The 24,588-nt window shown below is 41.2% G+C and overlaps 1 long non-coding RNA gene across 1 annotated transcript; it reads left to right on the plus strand.

Annotated features, from left to right (window-relative positions):
- The first annotated feature begins 6 nt into the window (after window positions 1-6).
- LOC144218542 (uncharacterized) lies at window positions 7-1,132 on the plus strand. Its single transcript, XR_013331186.1, has 2 exons — window positions 7-226; window positions 884-1,132. It is a non-coding gene; the product is annotated as an uncharacterized LOC144218542 (long non-coding RNA).
- The last annotated feature ends 23,456 nt before the right edge of the window (window positions 1,133-24,588 follow it).

Consider the following 24,588-nt stretch of genomic DNA (forward strand, 5'->3'; position numbering starts at 1 on the left):
CGCCTTCCCCGCCCCCGCCGCCCTGGCACCGCCCCCAGCTCGAGCCCTGCCAGGGACCGGCGCGCTGTTCTTTCCCCAGCTCCGCCGCAGAACCCGGCCGCCGCGACGCTCCCTCGCCGCTCTGACAGCGAGGAGCCGCGAAGCTCGCGTATGCCTCGGACCCTAGCGTTCTCGGGTTTGCTAGATCCACAAGCAACCCGAAAATCAGTTGTTGCTGAGCTGTGGGGTAAGGCGGGCTGACAATCCTTACATGTCTTTTGGGTCTCCATCCCTTGGCCTTGTGCCCAGCCCCTCAGCAAGGACCCAGGCTACCTAGCCTTGGCCTACACTCCAACGCTTTTCCTTAGAGGGATGGGGCACCCTTTTTCCCAGTCACAGAACCTTTCCCCAGGTTCTTCTGGTCGAACTGACCTCAAAGCCCCTCTGGTCCAGAGCCCCATAACACCCTTGAATCCCATTGGTAGTTAAAAGCACTAGCTTTGGAGTCTGTCAAAACAGTTTGGAATTCTAGTTCCACCACTTAGAAATTGTGTGACCTTGGGCAAGTTACCTGACCTCACTACCTAGGTTCTTCATCTATAATACAGGAACAGATAACAATAGTACCTACAGGTGTTACAGGATGAAATAATAGAGGAAAGGTGCTTAGCACAGTCCTGGCATGCAGCACTCAATAAACGTTAGTTATATCGACCTACCACCAATTCTAAAGAAGACCCCAAGTGACAGAAAGCCCACTGTTTCCAGAGTAATGCATGCCTCAGCAGTTCTGACAATAGTTATAAATTGTTACTGAAACTTCTTCTTTCTGGCCTAAGTCCTATCCCTTGGGAGCCTCAGAGAACAAACATGTCTAATCTCCCTTTGACCTTCTACTTTTCAGATACTTGAAGATCTCTGCGCAAGGTCTTCTCTTGTTCCGGACCAGTATCTCCCATTAGTCGGGGAGGGAAGGTCTTTGTCCTCATTCTTCTCAAGCACCTAGTAGGTTTGAATGTGGCTCCTGTAGAGTAGATCACCCAAAAGGGAATCAAATGTTTTTAGTACCATCAGAGCAAAGCAGTACCCTAACTTCCTCCTTGTAGGACTTACTAAGCCTTCCATTCACACAATAAAGTTCTTGGCTCCCCCACTACTGGCTCATTGCACTTGCCATCGACTAAAACCTCCAAGACTTTTAAATACCTGCTCTGCTGGAGCATGTTTACCTCTCTGATTTTTTTTTTTTTAAAGATTTTTATTTATTTCTAGGAGAGAGAGAGAAAGATAGCGTGAGCAGGGGAGGGTCAGAGAGAGAGGGAGTCACAGACTGAAACAGGCTCCAGGCTCTGAGCTGGCAGTCAGCACAGAGTCCGACGCGGGGATCGAACCCACTAACCGCGAGATCATGACCTAAGCGATGAACCCACTAACCGCGAGATCATGACCTAAGCAAAAGTCGGACGCTTAACCGACTAAGCCACCCAGGCGCCCCACCTCTCTGATGGTTTTTGAGCCAAGTTCAATTCAGGTCAGCTGAGGACAGGCCTTGGGCCTCTCACCTACTAGATTTTTCAGGATATGTGACAGAAAGAAATAGGAGTTGAGTTAGTCTAATACCATCTTTCAACCAAGTGTTTTTGGAAGAAGGTCAAGATTTCTGTCTAAAGACCATCCCACTGAGCAAATAAAATGCATATATATATATATATGTACACACAAACTAAAAGGAAATATATAATTGAGTATGTTACTCAGGGTGGTTTCTTTTCTTTTTTTTTTTTAATGATTTTTTTATTTCTGAGACACACACACACACACACAGCATGAGCAAGGGAGGGTCAGAGAGAAAGGGAGATACAGAATCTGAAAAAGGCTCCAGGCTCTGAGCTAGCCATCAGCACAGAGCCAGACTCTGGGCTCAAACCCACGAACCCATCAGATCATGACCTGAGCGGAAGTCGGATGCTTAACCGACTAAGCTACCCAGGCGCCCTGGTTTCTTTTCTCCTTTATACTTTTCCATAAATTTCCTAGATTTTCTACATTGTTTATACTACTTTTATAATCAAGAACTTTGTTTCAAAAAAAAATCAGAAAAAGTAATTTTAAAAATAGGAGACATGTAATAACTTTAAAAATTAGGAAACAAACTTAAGAGATAACCGACTAAGGAAAATTTGTAATTTATAAAACAAAGAATTTGTATCTGGAACATATAAAGGATTCTGAACAAATCAATAAGAAGAAAAATCTACTAGAAGAATGGGCAAATAATATAAATAGGCAGTTCACAGAAAATACAAATTGCTAACAAGCACACAAAAAAATACTATCTCGCTAGTAACCAGGGAAATGGAAATTAAAACAGAGGTTGGCAACAATTTTTAATCTTCATAATACCAAAAGAATATAAATTGGCACCTCCACTTTAGAGAGCAATTGAACAACATCTATTAAATCCATGTCTCAGCAAAACCACTTCTACTTTTCTAACTCTATGTAATATGGAAGTATGTATAAGGATAATTACTATGATACTGTCAAAAAAGAAAATGTGGGGGAGCCTGGGTGGCCCAGTCAGTTGAGTGTCCAACTTTTGATTTCAGCTCAGGTCATGATCTCACTGTTCAGGAGATCCAGCCCTACATTAGTCTCTGTGCTAACAGAAAAAAAGTAAAATAAACTAAAAAAATAAAAAGTACTCAAAGTTAAATAAATAAAATAAACTTAAAAAAATAAAAAATACTTAAAAGCTAAATAAACTTTAAAAAAATAAAAATTTAAAAAAACTGTGGAATCAGCCTTAATGCCCATCAGTAGGGGAATGGCTAAATAAAATATAGAATGCTCATAATGGAATTCTGTACAGGATTTAAAAGAAGTGACATTGGGGCGCCTGGGTGGCTCAGTCAGTTAAGCATCTGACTTCAGTCAGTTAAGCGTCTGACTTGCCTCAGGTCATGATCTCACGGTTTGTGGGTTTGAGCCCCGCATTGGGCTCTGTGCTGACAGCTAGCTCAGAGCCTGGAGCCTGCTTCAGATTCTGTATCTCCCTTTCTCTCTGACCCTTCCCTGCTCACGCTGTCTCTCTCTCTCTCAGAAATAAATAAAACATTAAAAAAATTTAAAAGAAGTGACCTTGATCTATATGTTAATATAGTTTATCTCAAAATCATCTAGTTGAATATAAACAGCAAGTTGCAGCATGATATATATAATATCATATTGATATTTTAAAAAAATTTTCCTCAAAATGGATAACTTCAGTCTAATTATAAAAATCATCAGACAAACCCAAATTAAGGGGTATTCTACAAAATACCTGACCTGGATTCTTTGAAAGGGTTAAGGTTGGGGTGCCTGGCCGGCTCAGTTGGGAGAGCATGCGACTCTTAATCTTGGGGTCAAGAGTTCAAGCCCCATGTTAGATATAGAGATTACTTAAAAATACATAAATAAATGAACTTAAAAAAAAAAAACTGGAAGCCTTTTTTAAAAAAGTGTTTGTTAGGGTCATGGAAGTCAATAAAAGACTAAGAACTGTCACAGATTGGAGGAAGCTAAAAAAGACAACTAAATGAAGTGTTGGATCCCGGACCCATAAAAGCACATTAGTGGAAAAACCTGGTAAAGTTCTAACAAAGTTTATAGTTTAATTAATAGTATATTGTACCAGTGTTAATTTCTTATATTTGATCATTGAACCAGAGTTCTGGAATCTGTTAACATTAGGAGAGGCTGAGTGAAGGTATACTGGAACTTTCTGTTAGGATCTTTGCAACTCTTCTGTATATCTGAAGTTCTTTCAAAATAAAATGTTAAAATACTCTGCAACTCTTCTGTAAACTAAAATTATTTTCAAAATAAAATGTAAAAACACAGACATAAATATCATTATCTCTTATCAACACTGCTATAGAAAATGTCCTCTTCTAAACTCTTATGTTGAAACCTAATGCCCAATGTGATGGTGTGTGGAGGTGGGGCCTTTGAAAGGTAATTAGCTAATCAGGGCAGAGTCCTCATAAATAGAATAAGTGCCCTTGTCAAAGAGACCTCAGAAAGCTTCCTACCCCTTGTGCCCTGTAAGGACAAAGTAAGAGGACAGCTGTCTCTGAACCAGGAAACAAACCTTCACCAAATCTGCTGGTGTCTTAATCTTGGACTTCGCAGCCTCTAGAACTGTGAGAAATTTGTTTATAGGTTACCAAGTCACTAGTATACTATTATAGCAGTCCAAACTAAGACAATCACACATTCAGTTTGTAAAAGATTTTAAAAACAGGTTATAAGGCTGCATGCCAAACTCATCAGAAGTTATCTCTAGGGGCATCTGGGTAGTTGTCATTAAGCATCCAACTCTTGAGTTCAGGTCAAGTCATGATCTCACAGTTCATGACATGGAGCCCCACACTGCCTTGGGATTCTCTCCCTCTCTCATGCCCCTCCTCCACTTTGTGTGTGTGTGTGTGTGTGTGTGTGTGTGTGTCTCAAAATAAATAAACTTTAAAAAAATATTCTTTCTTAAAAAAAAAAAGCTACCTGTATCTCTAAAGATGGGGTTAAAGACCAAGATTGGGGGTAAAGTTCAAGGGGAGTTTAACTTAGTTTTACGGTTATCTGAAGATAAATGTATTCATGTATTATTTTTGTAACCAGAAATTAATTTTTTTAATTGCAAAGGAAAGAAAAGGGACAGGGCATTTGGCCTTATGATTCCTTCTGGAGTAAGACAAGCCATACCAACTCTGAAAGAACTGAACCTTCTAACAGAAGAGTGGGGAGCCTAAGGAAGCAAAGGAGCCTTAAGTGGCTTGCTTATGATTTCTAACTTGGCATGGGCTGAAGGACCTGGGCAGTGAGTGCTTAGCAAGAGGCCATCCTACTGTGGCCTTGGATGGTCTCTCACCAAATTTCCTGCCCAGCACCCACATGGCTGTCCCACCTCCCTGATTCATACTATTTTCCCCAGAATACCATAAACTCTGAGTCAACCAGAATGTTGACTGAGCTTTCACAGGTTACTCATCAGTTTTCTGCTCCTTGGTAGAAGCTCTCAGAGAAATGCAAACATTGCTTAACACCCTGGCCTGGGGCCTAGAAACAACTTCCTCCTGCCCAAAAATCTTTCTCCCAGGAAGTGTTCAATCTTAGATCCAATCAGCCACCTCATTTGTCTCCTCTGTTTTTCATATTTCTTTCTCTAATAGCACAGGGTCAGCACTTACCATGATAAGTGCCAGTGTATGGAAGGAGACAATCAGAAAATGTTTAGTCTAGCTAGAAATGTCTAGTCCAACTTGAGAGATGGGACATCTATGTAAAACTTAGAAGGCACCTGAACTGCCAGCCCCTCTACAGAGCAGTGCAGCCTGCTTGAACATTCCACATTTTTAAATTAAGCAGCACCCATATTAGCACTAAAGTTTATGGCATACAAATGTCAGAATGAGAAAAAGCATCTACTTGTCTATTCAGAAAGCCAGTTCTTTGTTAAGTATGTAAGGTTGGGCTTTCTACCTTTTGTCAGTATAAACATTTCCTAATTGATTTTCCTGTCTTGGCATTCCATGTCAACCTCAGTAAAAAGTTTTCTATGCTAAAAGTAAGCTAAACAAATATATAATTACTTTTGAGGCAAGAAATACAATTAGAAGCTGATTGGGGCACCTGGGTGGCTCAGTCAATTAAGCATCCAACTCTTGATTTTCGCTCAGGTCATGGTCTTATAGTTTGTGAGGTGGAGCCCCACATGGGGCTGAGAGCACCCAGCCTGCTTGGGATTCTCTCTCTCCCTCTCTGCCCCTTCCCCGCTCACTCGCTCTCTCAACAATAAATAAACTTAAAAGAAAGAAACAAATAGAAACTGATTTAATGAATTTATCTTCTGGATATGGACACTTGTGGGAAATTAAAGACATGACTAAACAGGAAGGAGCACATAACTCACAACAGTTTTTATATAAACCCATTTTGTCTTGAAGACCACTAATTCTCTCAGCCCACAATCCAAGTCTTCTCTCTGACTTTTTTACATATTACATATAAAATGCACAAACCAGAGAATGGAAGGCAAACCAGTGGCCATAGACATTTGGAGACTTTTGACCACAAATAACAGAAAACCTAGTTAAAACAGGCTTAGCAAATAAGAAACCGATGAACAGTATTTCTCAATTTGGGAAATTTACTTTGGGAGTCCCAAAGTATATGTTGGTATGACCAGTGCTCTAAGATGGTTTTTTTTTTTTTTTAATGTTTTATTTATTTTTAGGAGAGAGAGAGAGACAGCGTGAGCAGGGGAGGGTCAGAGAGAGAGGGAGTCACAGACTGAAACAGGCTCCAGGCTCTGAGCTGGCAGTCAGCACAGAGCCCGACGCGGGGCTCGAACCCACGAACCGTGAGATCATGACCTAAGCGAAAGTCGGACACTTAACCGACTAAGCCACCCAGGCGCCCCTCTAAGATGTTGATAGATACTCTTGGGGATAAAAATTCCAGTCTTGCAGAAATCATGAAAGAGCTATTTAAACTTTTAGCACTTGACAGTCACCTGGCTGGCTCAGTAGGTGAAGCATGTGACTTGTATTCTCCAGGTCATGAGTTCAAGCCCCATACTGGGCATAGAGCCTACTTAAAAAAAAAAAAAGGTAAAATCTTAGCTCTTTGCAAAACTTGGGCATTTGTCATTATAATTCCTGGGATAGCACATCCACTTTGTCTTTTTGGATGGGGCTTATAAAAGGCCAAGAAAGGGCTTTGGTTCTCAGACCAAAATGATGAAGCCTCATTCAAAGACATATAACAGTGAGGAGCCTGGCTCACTCAGTCAGTGGAGCATGGAACTCTTGATCTCAGGTATGAATTTGAGCCCCACATTGGGTATAGGGATTTCTTAAAAATAATCTTTTAGGGGCACCTAGGTGGTTCAGTTGGTTAAGCCTCTGACTTGGGCTCAGGTCATGATCTCATGGTTCATGAATTTAAGCCCCTCTTCAGGCTCCCTCCCTCTTCCTCTCTCTCTGCCCCTCCCCTGCTCATTCTGTCTCTCTCAAAAATAAATAAAAATAAACATTAAAGGGTGCCTGGGTGGTTCAGTTGATTAAGCGTTTGACTTCAGCTCAGGTCATAATCTCACAGTTTGTGAATTTGAGTCCTGCTTCTCTCTCTTTCTCTCTCCCTCTCTCTCTGTGCATTGCTCACTTGCACCCTCTCTCTCTCTCAAATAAATAGTAAATAAAATAAGCATTTAAAAAAATAAAAAATTAAAAAATAAAATTAAAAATAAAAATAAGAAAATTAAAAACATTTTTAAGAGATATGTAACAGAAGTTTGTATAGAGACTTGTAACAGAGATGTATAATTTTCCTCAATGGGTGGTTCTCAAAACTTACCAGGAATAAGGGCTGTCTAGGAGCTTTCTAAAAGGCAGATTCCAGACCCCACCCTAATCTCTGGCTGTGCAGCCTAGGAATTTTAAATTTAAACAAACTCCCCAAGTAATTCTAAAGAGGTGGTCCATGTGTTCTCTTATAATGCTAACTATCTACTTCATGCCTGCTTGGGACAGAAATCAATGTTGCCATGGCTGCAGGCTTTCTGAGCCATCTCCTGCTGCTTACTGCCCAGGCAACAAGTGACTTTTTGGGTCTCTTCCTTGTTTACCAGTCCATGGAGCCATTGTGAACAACAGTCTTCTGATATAGCAGAAACTATACAATTGACCCAAACAAAGAAACTGACTCATGTTTGCAGCATCAGGGATTATAAATTCCTATGTCACCTCACCTTCAGAACACCAGTCTCTTAATCCCCTCTCTTGGTTCCACTTCAGACGTCAGATACTAGCCCTTAATGACGGCATTTCATTAGCAGGAATAGGGTGCAGCCCCGGGTCGTAGCTAGTTGTCTAATCCTGCCCCACACTGGCACCTGCAGCACTCTTGTAACAACTGTCCTGCTGGATTAAAAGTAAACAAATCGTCTCTAATTTGAGTGATGACGGACAGTTGAATTTATTACTAATACTTCCAGCAAACCCAAAAGAGTTCTTTTTCAATTAATTTTTTGGCCAGATACCATCTGAAAGAAAAGCCATGCTAATAGGAGAGAGAATAGATGGAAGTACTGGGATCTGCATCTAAGCCCTTAGTCGGAGTGGTAAAGGAGTAGCAGCCTAATGCCCGGACCGTCTGACTGTGTTATAGTGACAATGCAAAGGAAAAGTAAAGTAACAGAATTAAGTTTGCTAATTTCCAGGTAGATCCAATCTAATCACAAGGATCCTTAAATATATAAGAGGGAGGGGCGTCTGGGTGGCTCAGTAAGTTAAGCATCTGACTTGGGCTGAGATCATGATCTCTCGGTTGGGGCCCCACGCTGGGGTCTGGGCTGATGGCTCAGAGCCTGGAGCCTGCTTTAGATTCTGTCTCCCTCTCTCTCTCTGTCCCTCCCCCCCTAAAAATAAATAAACATTAAAAAAAATCTTTTTAATGTAGAAGAGGGAAGGAAAGAGTCAGTGTCAGAGTGACAGGATGTAAGAAAGACTGGACTGGCCACTGCTAGCCATGAAGATGAAAGGGGGCCACGAAGCCCAGAAATACTTGCAGCCTTACAAGGTAGAAAACATAAGAAAACGGATTCTCTGCAGAGCTTCCACAAGAAGCACAGGAACATAGCTCTGTGACACTTTGATTTTAACCCACTCTAAGGCCCATTTCAGACTACTGATCTCTAGAACTGTAACAACATTTCTGTGTTGTTTTAAGCCACTAAATTTGTGGTGATTTTGTTACATCAAGCAATAAGAAACTAATACACAGGAAATCAGGCCAGAAACAGAAACAGACTAGAAGTCAAACAAAAGTGGGCCTCCCTGGCTCAGTACCACATTCCCTTTTCTCTAAGGGGTCCAGGGGGAAACTCTTCAGCCTATGAGTCTTCCAGAAGACTTGCCTTTGAACCACATAATCTAGTTTACAACACCTATAGGATAAAAATAAATAAATAAAGTCACATTTTGATGAGCCAAATTCACATACACTTCTTTTTTGGTACCTTCGATGTTGATGTGTGTTGTTTGTTGTCTCTACCCGTTTTAAATGAAGGATGTAATATACATATACATATGTAGGAAAATGCAGAGACCATCTTCACAAAGTAAACATATCTATGTAACCACCACCCAAATCAAGATATTAAAATGTAACCATGGGGTGCCTGGGTGGCTCCCTCAGTTAAGTGTCTAGCTCTTGATTTCAGCTCAGGTCATGATCTCATGGTTTGTGGGATTAAGCCCTGGATGGGGCTCTGAGCTGACAATGCTGAGCCTGCTTGGGATTCTATCTCCCTCTCTCTCTGCTCCTCTCCTGCTCTCTAAATAAATAAATAAATAAATAAATAAATAAATAAATAAACCTTTAAAAAAAAGAAGAAGAAGGGAAATTCTGGGGGGGCCTGAGTGGCTTAGTCAGTTGAATGACCCCTCTTGATTTTGGCTTAGGTCATGATCCTGGGTTCTGAGGTCGAGTCTTGCATCCGGCTCAATGCTAAGCATGGAGTCTGCTTAGGATTCTCTCTCTCTCTCTCTCTCTCTCTCTATCTCTATCTCTCTCCCCCTCCCTCCCTCTTCTCACCTTCTCACACTCTCTTTATCCTTCTTTATCTCACACTCTCTCTCTCTCTAGAATTAAAAAAAATTTTTTTTAATACGGGAAATTCTGGATTAATAGGAGTTTCATTCCCTTTCAGGACTTCTCAGATTCTTTATTTGCCAATAAATAACTGTAAATCTCAAAGGTAAGATAGAACATCCAGAAATTCCCAAACTTACTTGACCATGGCATTTCTTTTCCACAAAACATCTTAGGAGATTAATATTTTATAGGACATCCTTCAGGAAACTCTGGTCTGGAGCAATGATATTCAAACCCGTGTGTCTCCAAGTTCTAGGGTACCAGATGGTGACTCAATACTGCACAAAGGATGATAATAAGGTCAACTGGATTCCGACTTCTGTTTCTACATACCTCCACTTTTATCTGTTTTAAAAAGGGATTCTGGGGCACCCGGGTGGCTTAGTAATTGAGCATCAGACTCTTGATTTTGGCACAGGTCATGATCCCAGGGTCGTGGAATCAAGTCCCATATAACATGCTGAGCATGAAGCCTGCTTAAGATTCTCTCTCTCTCTCTTTCTCTCTCTCTCTCCCCTTCTGTCCCTCTTCCCAGCTCACATGCTCACTCGCTCTCTCTTTTTACAAAAACAAAACAAAACAAAAAAAATAACAAAAACCCCCACATTTTTTTAAGGGATTCCAAAAAATAAAATGAAACAAACAGGGATTCCATATAGTGTGTGTGTGTGTGTGTGTGTGTGTGCACGCATGCATTAACTGCCCATATGTCTATGTTTGAAAAAGGGTTTGGTTGCTTTTAAAAAATGTGTTCGAGGGACATCTGGGTGGCTCAGTCGGTTAAGCATCCGACTTTGACTCAGGTAATGATCTTGCAGTTCATGGGTTCGAGCCCTGCATCAGGCTCTGAGCTAATTTAGAGCCTGGAGCCTGCCTCAGATCCCATGCCCCACCCTGTCCCACCCCCACTCGAGCTCTAGCTCTCAAAAATGAATAAACATTAAAAAAATTTCTTTTCTAAATGTGTTTGAAAACTACAAGTCTAGGCTCTGGAGGACTTCTCAGAAGGCCTTTGCCTGGACTCTGGTTCCAAGCTACAAGGTCTTGCTGATCTTATCCAAAGTTCATTGATTTTGCCACTGCTGTCTTGCAAGGCTCCATAAAAGAGACATTTGCTCATTCTGACTCTCCCAGTGGTGTTGTGGAAAGGCCTCAGAAGAGATCACTGACAGCAGCTCAATACAGACCAGGTGGCTTAGTCCACAGGCAGCTTCTGTCTATGGAATCAGAGGCTAAAAATAGATCATTACAAGCCACAAAAATCTTAAATTGCTTCTAACTAGGCAGCATGGTGTAGGGATTAAGAAAATGGATTCCCAAGCCAGACACTCTGGCTTCAACTTCTGGCTCTGCAGCTAACTAGCTGTGACCCTGGATAGGTTTCTTCATACGCTCATGTCTTAGTTTCCTCCTCTTCAAAATGGAGGTGAAGATAATAATAGCGTCTACCTCATAGGCTTGATGAGGATTAAATGAGATCATATTTATACAGCATTTGAGACAGGGCTGGGCATCCAGTAAGCACTATATAAATAAATTTGTTCAATAAAATCAAAGTAGCAATGGCACTTTTCTTTCTGTATGAATTTATGGATGGCAAAGCCCAAATCCTGGCATTTTAAGTCTTCTACTGTTTGATGTTTTACCACTACTGTCAAGGTGAGTCTCCTTCTGACGCCTCCTACACCTCCAAGGAACTGGGGTCACATGGTTCTCTGAAATGGTAAGTGGTTACCAGATCCTGGAATTCTTCACTCAGAAATATTTCAAAAGCAATTTGGGGGATTTGTGATCATCTTTGGATGATGCCATTCAAGACATTAAAATAAACCATCATCTACTATCATTACTATTTCATGAAAGGCAATTTTAATACCGAAAAAAGTAGGAAATAAGAAAAACATAATTTCAGAATAAAAGGCAGGGTTTCTTCAAATGTCCATTGATGGATGAATGGATAAAGAAGATGTGATATATATATACATCTTCTTTATCCACTCATATATATCCATTCATATATATATATATATATATATATATACACAATGGAGAATTACTCAGAATCAAAAAAAGAATGAAATCTTGCCATTTGTAACTACATGGATGGAACTAGAGGGTATTATGCTAAGCAAAATTAGTCAGAGAAAGACAAATATATGACTTCACTCATATGAGGACTTTAAGATACAAAACAGCTGAACATAAGGGAAGGGAAGCAAAAATAATATAAAAAAAGGGAGGGGGACAAAACATAAGAGACTCTTAAATATGGAGAACAAACAAGATTGCTGGAGGGGTTGTCAGAGGGGGAATGGGCTAAATGGGTAAGGGGCATTAAGGAATCTACTCTTGAAATCATTGTTGCACTATATACTAACTAACTTGGATGAAAATTATTTAGAAAAGGTAGGACTTCTTTTTAAGGTTATTTATTTATTTTGAAAGTGAGAGAAAGAGAGCATGAGCTGGGAAGGGCAGAAAGAGAGAGAGAGAGAGAGAGAGAGGAGAAAGAATCCCAAGCAGGCTCCATGTTGTCAGCACAGAGCCTGACTCAGGGCTTGATCTTAGGAACAGAGAGAGAGAGGGAGGAGAAAGAATCCCAAGCAGGCTCCATGTTGTCAGCACAGAGCCTGGCCTGACTCAGGGCTTGATCTTAGGAACCATGATATCATGACCTGAGCTGAGATCAAGAGTTGGATGCTTAACTGACTGAGACACCCAGGCACCCCAAAAGGCATGGATTTAAATTAAATTGAGCTTAGCAAAAAATCAATACTGTTTTCTGTTTCTTTGTTGTTTAATCTTGAACCAACAGCCAAGAGCCAACCCTTGTCCAAGGCCCAGCATTTAGCTAACACTGCTCCACACAGCCCTTTGGGGTATTCTGGAACACACTGGATGGACACTGTAACTAAATATACCTTAAAGCTAGTCCTGAATGCCCCAAACTTTATAAAACTGAAGGCGTTTGCTAATAATCCTGGAAAACACTGCCATGCTCAGAGTAGATGAGCCACAATTAGAAGGGGTTATTTTAGTTGTTCCCTATTGCACCAATTGGGCCATTTGGAACCTTGGCTCTAATCCCAAAGAGTCAGGAAGGACTCTGAGCTACCCAGGTGTTTTAGAAAATCCCTCCTAGTCCTGAGTCTCCTTTACTCTCATGACATTACCATCCTCATGACACTTCTGAAACCAGATGTGTGAGCAAATCTCTGTAACAACTGAGTATTAACAATTTAATTCAATTCTGACACTTTGCCTGGAGACAGTATCCAGATCCCACAGGGTAAAGGCTTGGTCTCATGAGACTGATCCCCATTTCAGATGCCAGTCACAAGTAATAGGTCCCCAGCTTATCTACAACTTCTGTCTGACTTAGCTACAAATCAAAGGTTATCATGACCTCCTCCCCCTTGGATTCAATTATTTGTTAAAAGAGCCACTCATAGGGTGCCTGGTTAGCTCAGTCACTGGAGCCTGCAACTCTTGATCTCAGGGTTGCAGATCTGAGCCCTATGTTGGGTGCAGAGATTACTTAAAAATAAAATCTTCAAGTTTATTTATTCATTTGGTTTGGGGGGGGGGGTGTAGAGAGAAGGGAAGAGAATCCTAAGCAGGTTCTGTGCTGTCAGCACAGAGCCAGACATGGGGCTCAAACTCATAAACCACGAGATCATGATCTGAGCTGAAATCAATAGTCAGTGATCAACCCACTGAACCACTCAGGTGCTCCCAAAAATAAAATATATATTTTTAAGTTTATTTATTTATTTATTTAGAAAGAGAATGAGCAGGGAATGGGCAGAGAAAGAGGGATAGAGAGAATCCCAACCAGGCTCCACATTGTCAGCTCAGCACCTGATGTAGGGCTCGAACCCACAAACTGTGAGATCATGACCTGAACCTAAACCCAGAGTTGGATGCTTAACCGACCAAGACACCAAGGCACACTGCAAAAATAAAATCTTTAAAAAAATAAATAAATAAAATCTTAAAAAAAAAATAAAAAAGCCACTCACAGAACTCAGGGAAACACCTACTTGTGTTTACTAGTTTATTAAAGGCATGATAAAGGGCACATATGAACAGCTGGATGAAGAGATACATAGGGTGAGGTCTGGTGAGGGACCCACACACAGGAGCTTTTATTACCATCGAGTTGAAGTGTTACCCTCCCAGTATATGGATATGTTCACCAATTTAGAAGCTCTCTGAACCCCACACTGTGGGGATTTTTATGGAGGCTTAATCATGTAGGCATGGTTGATCAATTCCATTTTCAGCTCCTTGCCTTTCTTAATAGAATAAAGGGAAGGGCTCAAAGTTCCAAGCTTCTAATCATGGATTGGACTTTCCACTGGTCAGCCCTCATCTAGGAGCCATTTATGACTCTATGAGAGTCACCTCATTAGAACAAAAGACAGTTCTATCACCCAAGGATTACAAGAGGTTTCCGGAGCTCTGTACCAGGAACCTGGGAAAGGAACCAATATGTATTTTCTACTATCTCACAGTGAGTGTGCAGTTTTTCTTCCCAGACACAGTAAGAGAGTCCAGGAAGGAGAGTCATTCAGGGGCTGTCATGCTGATTCTGCTGCTAACCTACTGTGTAATTTTGGTGAGGCCCTTAACCATTCGGTGACCTGTTTTACTCCTCTACAAAATGGAGGCAGTAATACCTGCTCTCCATTCCTCAAGGTTGCTATGGGAATCAAACAAATAACGGCTATGAACATGAATATGGTCTTAAAGCACTGTAAAGGAATGAGTATTTGTTAACACTCAGCCTCTCCCCACTTCTAGTCAGGGCCTCAAGTTTCCCTACTAACTTTATACCGACGATCCTTTCCTCTACCCTCTCCCTTAGCCTGACTAGGACTCCATAGCACAACACTTCAGGGGAGACTCCTAGACCTTGGTTTAGAGCGGTGTGGTAAGGAAGAGCTGATTTTTTTTTCTCTTCCTCAGAGCCCTGGTCTCCAAAGTCTCTCCAGGATAGAGTGAGCTGAGCTCCTAAGTATTAAACATCCAGGAACCCACAAATACTCTTGGAGTTCCAGCTAAGTGAGCCTGTCCAAAAATACTTCCTGCTAAACTAACAAAGGGTGATGGCAGCAGAATGCTGGGAGACATTCCATTCCCCTGCCTCCAAGGATCCTGGCAGCTCAACTTTCTAGTGTGTTATATCTGGAAGAAACTTTAGATCAGTGGTTCTCAATTCTGGCTGAACATTAGAATCACCAGGGGAGCTTTTAAAAAAATACCCATGCCAGGTTGTACCTCACATCAATTAAATCAGAATCTTTGGGGGAGGGACCTAGACATTAGTATTTTTAAAGCTCCCCAGATGATTGCAATGTGCAGCCTAGTTTGAGAACCACTGCCATAGATAATGCAGGTCAAACACCTCATTTTACAGAAGTAAAAATAGGTCCTGGGAGTTTATGAATTTTGTCCAAAGTTATACAACTGATTAGAATTTGCAATATCAACTCAATAAGTCGATGATAATAACAGCTTATTTTTGTTGAGCGTTCACTGGTAAGCAACCTGCACTTTCTAAACATAATCTGAATTAACCATCACAGTAATCTAATGAAAAAACTGAGGCCCAGAGAGTTTAGTTTGCTCAAGGTCAAAGCCACTAAAGTGGTGGAGATCTCCGTTCAACTGTTTAACCAAATTTGAGCAGCATGCAGATGACAAGATAGGGAGAGGGCCAATGCCATTAAGGAATTTATAGTCTATCTGGAGGAGGGTTGCCTCCAGATGAGCATCAGTTGAGTGTCCGACTCTTGATTTTGGCTCAGGTCATAATCCCAGGGTCGTGGGATAGAGCCCTGCGTGGGCCTCTGTGCTACGTATGGAGCCTGCTTAAGATTCTGTTTCTCTCTCTGCCTCTGCCCTTCTCTCCTGCTCTCTCTCTCTCTCTCTAAAAATAAAATTTTAAATAAACACACACACACACACGCACACACATTATAGTCTACCTGGAGAGACAGGAAACAGGTGAGCCAACAATTAAACCAGTTTGATACGTGTTATAGTAAAAGTAAACAATGGGGGGTGCCCAGGTGGCTCAGTGGGTTAAGCATCTGACTTCGGCTCAGGTCATGATTCCCTGGTTCAGTTCGTGAGTAAGCCCTGCATCAGGTTCTATGCTGTCAGCGCAGAGCCTGCTTCAGATCCTCTTTCTCCCTCTTTCTACTCCTCCCCCACTCACACTCTCTTTCAAAAATAAACATTAAAAAAATGGGCAGAGGATATGAGCAGACATTTCTCCAAAGAAGACATACAGATAGCCAACAGACACATGAAAAGATGCTCAATATCACTCATCATCAAGGAAATGCAAATCAAAACTACAATGAGATATCACCTCACATCTGTCAGAATGGCTACAATCAAAAGCACAAGCAGCAACAAGTGCTGGTGAGGATGTGGGGAAAAAAAGGATCCCTCCTGTGCTGCTGGTGACACTGCAAACCTCTTCAGCCAATGTGGAAAAAACAGTATGGAGTTTCCTCAAAAAGTTAAAAATAAAACAAAATATGATCCAGGAATTGCACTATTAGATATTTACCCAAAGAATACAAAAAAACTAACTCAAAGTGATACATGCACCTCTATGTTTATAGCAGAATTATTTATTTATTTATTTTTGTAGCATCTAACTGTGCTTTATTTTTTTTTCATTTATTTTTTATTTATTTATTTTTTTACAAATAGTTTATTGTCAAATTAGTTTCCACATAACACTCAGTGCTCATCCCCACAAGTGTCCTCCTCCATGCCCATCCCTCCTCCCCCCCACATCCATCAGTCCTCAGTTTTTGTCAGCATTCAAGAGTCTCTCATGGTTTGCCTCTCTCCCTTTCCCCCACCATTTCCGCCCTTCTTCTCCCCCTTGGTCCTCCGTCAAGTTCCTCCTAATCCTCCTATACGTGCAAACATATATTTGTCCTTCTCTATAGCAGAATTATTTATAACAGCTAAATTATGGAAGCAGCCCAAGTGTCCACTGACTGATGAATGTATAAAGAAGATATGGTACATGTACACAAGAGAACATTATTCAGCCATAACAAAGAATGAAATTTTGCCATTTGCAATGACATAGATGGGGCTAGAGAGAATAATGCTGAGTAAAATAAGTCAGTCAGAGAAAGACAAATCACATATAACTTCACTCATATATCAAATTTAAGAAACAAAACGAACTTTTAAAAAGGAAAGAAGGGAAAAAAAGAGAGACAAAACGAGAACTCTTTTTTTTTAGAGTTTATAATATAGTTTATTGTCAAGTTGGTTTCCATGTAACACCCAGTGCTCATACCAACAAGTGTCCTCCCCCATGCCCATCACCCATATTCCCCTCTACTCCACCCCCCAAAACACTTAGCTATAGGGACAAATTGATGGTTACCAGAGGGAAGCTGGTGGGGGAATAGGTGAAATTGGTGATGGATATTAAAGTACACTTATCATGTTGAGCACTGAGTAATATCTAGAATTGTTGAATCCCTACATTGTACAACTGAAACTAATATAACAACCATAATTAAAATAAAAAACAATAAAAATGTTTATGCAGCAAGGTATACTATTAACAGAGTAAAAAGGCAAACCATGGAATGGGAGAAAATATTTGCAATATTTGTCTGACATGGCATTACTATCCAGAATATATAAAAGAAATCCTATAACTTAACAACAAAAAATAAACAACTCATTACAAAATTATGTAAAGTACGTGAATAGACATAACTCCAAAGAAGATAAAGAAATGACTTAAAAGTACATTAAAAGATGTTAAGCAAATCATTGGAGAAATGCAAATCAAAAGCACAATAAGATATCACCTCACAGCCAGCAGGATGGCTGTAATTAAAATAAAAATACAACAGAATGAAACAAAAAACCCCCAGAAAACAAGTGTTGGCAAGGACTAAAACAATCTTTGTGTATTGCTAGAAGGAATGTAAAATGGTGCAGATACTATGGAAAACGGTAGTTCTTCAAAAAATTAAAAATAGAGGGGTGCCTGGTTGGCTCAGTCGGTTAAGCCTCAGGTCATGATGTCGCGGTTCTTGGGAGCTCCAAGAAGAGCTCTGTGCTGACAGCTCAGAGCCTGAAGCCTGCTTCAGATTCTGTGTCTCCTTCTCTTTCTGCCCCTCCCCCACTAGCGCAAGTGCACGCGCGCGCGCGCTCTCTCTCTCAAAAATAAACATTTAAAAATTTTTTAATTAAAAATAGAATAACTATATGATCTAGTAATTCCACTTCTGGGTACGTGTACTCAAAAAAATTGAAAGCAAAGTCTCGAAGACCTATCTGCACACTCATGTTCATAGCCACATTATTCATAATAGCCAAAAGGTAAAAGTAATCCAAGTGACAGATGAGTGAATAAACAAGAGGTAGCTTATACTTAACAGCAGAATATTATTCAACCTAAAAAAAGAAAAGAAATTCTTCTACATGCTACAATATGGATGAACCCTGAACCTTATTATGCTAAGTGGGATAAACTAGTCATAAAAAGACAAATTCTTTATGTTTCCACTTAAATGAGGTACCTAGATTATTCTAATTCATGGAGAGAGAAGTAGAATGGTGGTTGCCAGGAGCTGGGGGAAGAGGAATGGAAAGTTATTGTTTAATGGGCATGGAGCTTTAGTTTGGGGAAGATGAAAAAGTTCTAGAGATGGATGGTGGTGATGGTTGTACAACAATGTGAATGTACTTGATGCCACTGAACTATACAGGTTAAAACAGTAATTTTATGTACATTTCACCACAGTAAAAATTATTAGAAAAAAATCATTGACAATAGATTAGATTAGAGGGTGAAAGACTCATTGAGGAGACCAATTAAATAGCTAATATTCAGGAACAAAGACCCAAGAAGAACCCAATAACATAAGACAGTGGCAGGGGTGACATAGGGGACAGGGGACAAACACTAAAGATTTTCAGGTGAGTAGCCGGATGGGATGTGAGGGAGAATAAGGAGCCAAAGGCTACTCCCAAGGACCTGACCTGAGGGACTGATGAACAGTGGTATCCATCATCAAGTCAGGGGCCACAAGGTGGGGGGTTAGATGGGGAAGAGACTGGTTTCTAAGAAGGTGGTGAATTCAACTTTGGACAAGTTAAGTTTGAAGTGCCTGGGGAACATCCAGAAAATAATTTGTGGGAATCACATATACAAAATGATCTCAAAAGATTAGGTTTTCTAAAGTATGGTAATAGTATTGTGATTATTTTTTTAAATGTGTATTTTTTATGGAGGATGGGGCCAAATGGGATAGGGTTGGCCATGGGCTGTTTGTTGGGGATGAGTCATGGTTACATGAGGATTTATTATGCAATTCTTTTTTAGGGGCTGTTCAAAATCAACATAATAAAAAGTTTACAGAACAACGATAAAGACAGATATAAACCTATAGGGGTGGGTAGAGACAAAAACATTATTTTACTATTAACAATAATAATACAAAGTACTACCATTGAGAGAGCCTCGACTCTATGGCAGGCACTTTGCTGTGCCCTTTTTGTGCATAAGTTGCATTTTTCATGACAATTTCTATCATATACCTATTTTAAAAAAATTTTATTTTAACATTTATTTATTTTTCAGAGACAGAGCATGAGTGGGGAAGGGGCAGAGAGAGAGAGGGGCACAGATAATCCTAAGCAGGCTCCAGGGTCTGAGCTGTCAGCACAGGGTCTGACATAGGGCTCGAACCCATGAAATGTGAGATCATGACCAGAGCTGAAGTCAGACACTTAACCAACTGAGCCACCCAGGCGCCCCATGACAACTTCTATTTTACTAAGGCTCAGAGATGTCAGGTGTCTTGTAAAACAAGTGGTAAGCTTTAGATTATATGAGCCATGTAATTACACCTGAAACTAATGTAACATTGTGTGTCAACTATACTTCAGTTAAACACACACGCATACACACACAAGATAAATTAGAGGCTAAACAAGAAAAAGTATGGACTATTGGCAGTTGAGAATAGGAAAAGGACACCATAAAGGAAAGAGTAGGCAGAGTGGTTTGCAAACCAAGAAGAACAGAGAGTCAAAAAGAACACAGTCGCTCAGTGTCCAATGGCACACAAGGTGCAAGCAAAATAGCAAATGAAACTACTCATAGGATTTTGCAATTAGTATGCTGTCGTGGCCTTGGGAAGAACCACTGGAGTGGTGGGGACAAAAATGGGGTTAGGACTGAGTGGGTAGCAAATAGGGCCTACTCTTTGATAAGCTATGCTGTAAAGGCAACTTGAAACACTGGTGTGATATTATGATTTATAATAAGAAATATGTATTTGGTCTTGTTCCCCTTTTCTTGCACAGAGGTCTTAAAATCCTTGACATTTCTTAAATGCTGAGAGCAATCAAGGTGTTTTTTGTATGTTAATAAGTGACTTTTGGCCGCCCTTAAATGAGGGCTGGTTGCCAGGGGAATCAACCTTGTGATAACAGGGGTGGGACTATAAGTCCATCTCACTGACCTCTAGGGTGGAGAAGGGGGCTAGAGGTAGAATCCATCACCAACAGCAATGATTTAATCAACTGTCCCTGTGTAATGAATAACCCAAAAGGATGGGGTTCAGAGAGCTTCCAGGTTAGAACATGTGGAGATATGGGGATTTAAACTGGTAATCTAGTAAGTAAAACATCTCTTCAAGTTCTGTGAGTCACTTTAGCAAATTAATCAAACCCAAGGAAGGAGGGGATTGTGGGAACCTTTGATCTATAGCCAGTTGCATCTGAACCTGGGTGTGGGGCGGTCAATCTTATGAGACTGAGCCCTTAACCTGTAGAATCTGCGGCTCTCTCTGGGTAGACAGTGCCAGAATTGAGTTGAAATGTAGGACACCCAGCTGGTGTCCAAGAATTGCTTGGTGGTATGGGGAAACCCCCTCCCATAGGATTGGTCCCAGAACATGAACAGTTAAAAGCTGGAGGGAGGCATCCATAAAGGTGAAAGAAGCTTGACTGTATTTGTGTGTAGTAGGGAAGAGCCAGAGGAGGGACTGAGGATGGAGGAAAGGGAGGTAATGTTGATGGTGCAGATGGTGTTGAGGGTGTCTTCTCTTGGACAAAAGGAGGGGCACCACCCTGTGAAAGGGGAAGAAGAAGGGAAGCCATTCATGGGCTGAAGCTTAAAACAGAGATCCAGAGAACCGTGAAGTCAGAGAGCAGGCGAACAGGAAATGGGGAATTGAGCCAACTGGAAGGCAAGGAGTTCTGGCCAGGGACCTGTATGTTGGTATTTCTGAGCTGGAACAGTCATGACAACGTCCAGGGTGTGCCTGGTTGAGGTGGCAGTTACATCACTAGAGTTAGAAGGTTAAGAATTATGAGATGGATTCTTACAGGAAGAGATCTGAGATGAAAAAACACCTAATGAGTTCTATTCTCAAAAAGACCAAGAGGAAGCAACTCCTTGGCTTAATACAGAATCACGGTAGATTTTTTCTTTCTTTCTTTCTTCTTTTTTTTTTTTTTACAAATAGTTTATTGTCAAATTGGTTGCCATATAACACCCAGTGCTCATCCCCACAAGTGCCCTCCTCCACGCCCATCTCCCCCCTCCCCCTCGCCCACCTCCATCAGTCCTCAGTTTGTTCTCAGCATTCAAGAGTCTCTCATGGTTTGCCTCTCTCCCTTTCCCCCACCATTTCCCCCCTTCTTCTCCCCCATGGTCCTCAGTTAAGTTCCTCCTAATCCTCCTATACGTGCAAACATATGATATTTGTCCTTCTCTGCCTGACTTATTTCACTCAGCATAACACCCTCAAGGTCCATCCATGTTGCTACACGTAGATTTTTAAAAAATAATTCCAAGGGGCGCCTGGGTGGCTTAGTCGGTTAAGCGTCCGACTTTCGCTTAGGTCATGATCTCACGGTTCGTGGGTTCGAGCCCCGCATCGGGCTCTGTGCTGACTGCCAGCTCAGAGCCTGGAACCTGTTTCAGTCTGTGACTCCCTCTCTCTCTCACCCTCCCCTGCTCACGCTGTCTGTCTCTCTCTCTCCTAGAAATAAATAAAAAAAAACACGTTAAAAATTAAAAAAAAATAATAATTCCAAGACCTAAATTATGGCTAATCTAACTACCTCTTGCCAAAATGCAAATACAGAGCTTCCTCAAAGGTAGACCAAACATTTAGACCAAGTAACAGACCGAAACTACGAAGCAGGAACCTGCACAATAAATCCTGGCCCTATTAGCTACAAAATGGGTTAAATCTATCCTTCTGAGTTAGACTAAGGCCTGGCTTCCATCCATCCATCCATCCATCCATCCATCCATTCATTCATTCAACAAAATGCCTTCTTTTTGCCAGGGTTTTTACTAAGTCCTGGGGATGCAAAAACAAGCCATCTATTGTTTTTATGGAGCTAACAAACATGTACAGGTGCCGACCCTGACCCAATATGAAAATTCTAGAGTAGAGGTAGGTAGAAAGTACAGTGGGATTATGTAAACATAAAGAAAGGAACCTAGATTTGGGAGAAGCAACACAGACGAGCTGATATGTGAGATGAGCCTTAAAGAAGGAGCAGAGTGTCCCAGGCTAGGAAGTAGAGGAAGGGCAGTCTAGAAGAGGAACAGCATGAGAAAGGACACTAAGGGTCCAAGAGTCAAGAAACTTAATTTGGTTTGGCAAAGCAGTAGTTCTTTCAGGGCAGTCTGCACAAAAATTAGCCTCATTATAATTAAATGCAAGTTCTCAGGTCCCGTGAGCAACTATCTGGTGGGCATAGGCATCTGAATTTTAAAACAAGCATCCTCAATGAAGAAGGTGGTCCATAGACATACTGAGAAACCCTGGGCATGGTAGGAGGAAGGAGAAAGGCTTGGGATGAGGCAGAAACTTTGGTCAGGACCATATTGTGTTAAGGAGTTTGGAACTCAAGTTTTATAGGCAGTGAGGCATGCTGTGACAGTGTCCTGGTGACATCAGTTTTAGAAAGCCCAATGTGGAGGCAGTGCTGGTGGGCAAGAACCTGGAGAAGAAGGTCACTACATCTAGGCAAGACATAAGGAGTGTATTCAAGAGAAAGTGCATTATTCAGAGATCAAACCACAACAAGGACCCTGAAACTACTACCCTCTTATCAGCTGGGGGCTGCCAGGACATCTTCATACTTCTAGGGGACAGAATCTCCCCTGAGCAGAGAGCAGTATAACCACAGTGGCCCACATAACTGCACACGGGCCTATGCGGAAGCCAGGCTGGGGGACACTCCCTGTGGTTCTCAGGCTTGTGCTGAGTCATCTCTTGTAAGAATGAGTTTCTCAGAGCTCCTGCTTCACAAGCTGCTGCTTGGCTTTCCTGTGGTTTCCAGGCCAAGCAAAGAGAAAAATATATACATATATTAACCAAGTTATCTCTAGGGCACAGGTCTCACAAACCATGGTGCCTAGGATCCCTCCCCTTGCCTCTCTCCTCATATTCTTTGCTCTAGAAGTTAGGATAAGCTGCCAATTGCCCAGTTTCATAATCTTGGCCACTGCAGCAAAAGGGCAAAAGTGAGCAGTTACCTGTATAGATCTGAGGCCAGAAGGGACTTGAAGATAGATAACCTGTGTTCCTGGGAGGGGCTGGCTAACTTGAAGTGTACTTCACCACCCAAGCCTGGTACCCAGGGAAGGGCTTTCACCAGGCCACACTGCTTCTCAGGTTAACTTTCTGGTTGATTGGCATGAAGGGATGACCTTGCACAAAACTACTCCTTTTCTTGAGCTTCACCTTCTTCTGTAAAATGTTAAGAGTTGGACTCAAAGAACTTTATCCAGTCCTCTATCATTCCTTGAGTTGAGAAGACCAAGCTAAATACCCTCTGCACATTGCCCCCAGGAGGGCCAAGAGCTATTTCAGGTACAGTCAAGAGGAACCCATCCATTTAACTTACTACTTTCTGAGTACTCTACTATGTGCAGATAATAAGGACAGCCATCAAGGGTGCCTGGGTGGCCCAGTCAGTTAAGCAACTCTTGATTTCAGCTCAGGTCATGATCTCATGGTTTGTGAGTCAAGCCCATGTCCAGCTCCATGGCTGTGGGGCTCTGTGCTGTGGGGATCTGTGCTTCAGGGACCTCTGCTGACAGCGCACAGCCTGCTTGCAATTCTCTCTCTCTCCCTCTTTCTTTCTGCCCCTCCCCCACTTTCTCTCTTTATAAAAAATAAACACACATTTTACTTATTTCTTTAAACACACATTAAAAGGAATAAGAACAGTCATCATTTTCGAGTGCTTACTATGTACCAGCACTATGCTAAGCATTATACATTTATATTATTTGCTCATGACAACATCCCTAAAATGTAGGTATTATTATTATGTTTATTGCACAAATGAAAAAATTGAGTCTCAGAGAGATTAAGTAACTTGCCCAAGAACATTCTGCTGGTAAAATAGCAGAGCCCCTATCAGCTCCAAAGACGATGGTCCTTCCACTCCATCACACTTCATAGTGCTGGTCACCCAGGGGTCAGTTAGGTATAGATCAGAGACAGTAGTGGAGTTGTTGGGGCTGGAAAGTGGGAGTAAGGACAGACTAAATGATGAACTGACTTGTTAAATGGGAATAATAATAGTACCTACCTCAACTGGTGGTTGGCAGAATTCAGTTAAATAATTAGTAAATCATAAATGCTTTAAAAAAAACAGCTACTAATACATAACACATATTAATGAATATTATGTAGTAATTGCCATTTTTATTTGTTTGTTTATTGTTTTTTTCTTTTTATGTCCCTATAATAAGCCCCTGGTTTCTCTTGGATTAGATCAGAATTTAACATTGTCTTGGTTATTTTTTTTAATGTTTATTTATTTATTTTGAGAGGGAGAGACCATATGCAAGTAGGGGAGAGG

Source organism: Crocuta crocuta, unplaced genomic scaffold, assembly GCF_008692635.1.
Source record: "Crocuta crocuta isolate KB4526 unplaced genomic scaffold, BGI_CrCroc_1.0 scaffold619, whole genome shotgun sequence".
Classification (NCBI taxonomy): Eukaryota; Metazoa; Chordata; class Mammalia; order Carnivora; family Hyaenidae; genus Crocuta; species Crocuta crocuta.